We start from the raw sequence: 1,704 nt of genomic DNA, 5'->3' as shown, positions 1-1,704 counted from the left end.
AAAAAATCTTACAGATTTGTCGTGAAGATATATAAAACACAGACAAATCTTTCAACAGAGATATTTTCTTAGTTAAACTAAGCCAGGCAGCTGCAACGCACTCAGTTGGGGCGAACACGAGACATATACTTGCAAAAGGATTTTGGAATTAGGCTTCGTGCCGTAGGTGGGTGGTGGTGACATATTTGTGTGTATTTAGAGAGTTGGAGATATAAAATAGTTTCACCTTTGGTACTTTTACAGCAATTACGCACCGACAGCAACAAGTAACATAATCGAGAGTCTATCAATGGAGGTGTACCTCAATGAAACCGAATGTCTCATGTCGAGTTTATACACAAACTAAATAAACGTATTTTAAGAAAACTTTATGCTGAAACTATTTCCGTTTAGGCGGCGTACAGATGGACAGATGGACAGATGGATAGCAAAGACGCGTATGATACAATTGCAATCCTTTTGACCAGTGTTACTATTTTAGCCATTTTGCAGCTATATTTAGCCGATTGCGAAAGCAAACAGCCCCAAAAAATTCGGTTTAGCCAGCAGCCGATTTATAAGCCGCTTTGCCAAGAAAAATTAGCCGTTTTTTAGGCGATTTTGCTATTTGCAATATTTAATGTTTATTCTTTTTTATGCAAATATAGCTGATTACTTAAAAAATACCATACAGACCATAGTAAATGGAAAGCAAAAGTGAAAAGTGAAAAGTGAACCGGTTCGGGGAAAATAATCACGATAAACAGTAGGCAATGCAATTTTGTCGCAATTATAGCCATGTTTACGTGGGAAGAGATCCGAATCCGCATACTAGCTGTCTTTTCATGCACATTTATCGGTATCCGCATACAAAGTTTGCACTAAAATATATTAAATTAATTAAAACAGCCATTTCTTCACGTTTTCTTTATTAATTTTTATTGTACATCACACATTTTCACTAATTAAATTAATTAAAAGACCTTTGATATCGTAAAATCGAATAATATACAAACGTCGAATATTTAGCGCCACAAGAAACGGCCGTTTTACAATACTGTTTCTCGCTTCTACCTTTTCTCCTACAAAATTATTGTTCACTCTCTCCATCTACCGCATTTATCCCTATAGTGTAGTGACAATTTGACGTGAGAAAACGTTGATGAATACGAGGATCGTAAAGTTCGCATAATTCGCTACAAAAAAAAGCTGTTTTATTTAAAAAATCTTACAGATTTGTCGTGAAGATATATAAAACACAGACAAATCTTTCAACAGAGATATTTTCTTAGTTAAACTAAGCCAGGCAGCTGCAACGCACTCAGTTGGGGCGAACACGAGACATATACTTGCAAAAGGATTTTGGAATTAGGCTTCGTGCCGTAGGTGGGTGGTGGTGACATATTTGTGTGTATTTAGAGAGTTGGAGATATAAAATAGTTTCACCTTTGGTACTTTTACAGCAATTACGCACCGACAGCAACAAGTAACATAATCGAGAGTCTATCAATGGAGGTGTACCTCAATGAAACCGAATGTCTCATGTCGAGTTTATACACAAACTAAATAAACGTATTTTAAGAAAACTTTATGCTGAAACTATTTCCGTTTAGGCGGCGTACAGATGGACAGATGGACAGATGGATAGCAAAGACGCGTATGATACAATTGCAATCCTTTTGACCAGTGTTACTATTTTAGCCATTTTGCAGCTATATTTAGCCG

General features: G+C 36.3%; 1 long non-coding RNA gene across 5 annotated transcripts; it reads left to right on the top strand.

Annotated features, from left to right (window-relative positions):
- Positions 1–1,570, top strand: LOC118732667. 5 transcript variants are annotated; one of them, XR_004992170.1, is made up of 4 exons: positions 7–166; positions 244–437; positions 1,111–1,365; positions 1,443–1,570. It is a non-coding gene; the product is annotated as an uncharacterized LOC118732667 (long non-coding RNA). The 5 variants fall into 5 exon arrangements; XR_004992169.1 differs by having other exon boundaries at positions 493–1,365; XR_004992166.1 differs by having other exon boundaries at positions 1–166; positions 244–1,365.
- Positions 1,571–1,704: the final 134 nt, after the last annotated feature.

The sequence above is a fragment of the Rhagoletis pomonella genome, unplaced genomic scaffold (genome assembly GCF_013731165.1).
Source record: "Rhagoletis pomonella isolate Grant_MI unplaced genomic scaffold, Rhpom_1.0 Rhpom_scaffold_24629, whole genome shotgun sequence".
NCBI lineage: Eukaryota > Metazoa > Arthropoda > Insecta > Diptera > Tephritidae > Rhagoletis > Rhagoletis pomonella.
This window is presented reverse-complemented; position numbering and strand designations above follow the sequence as displayed.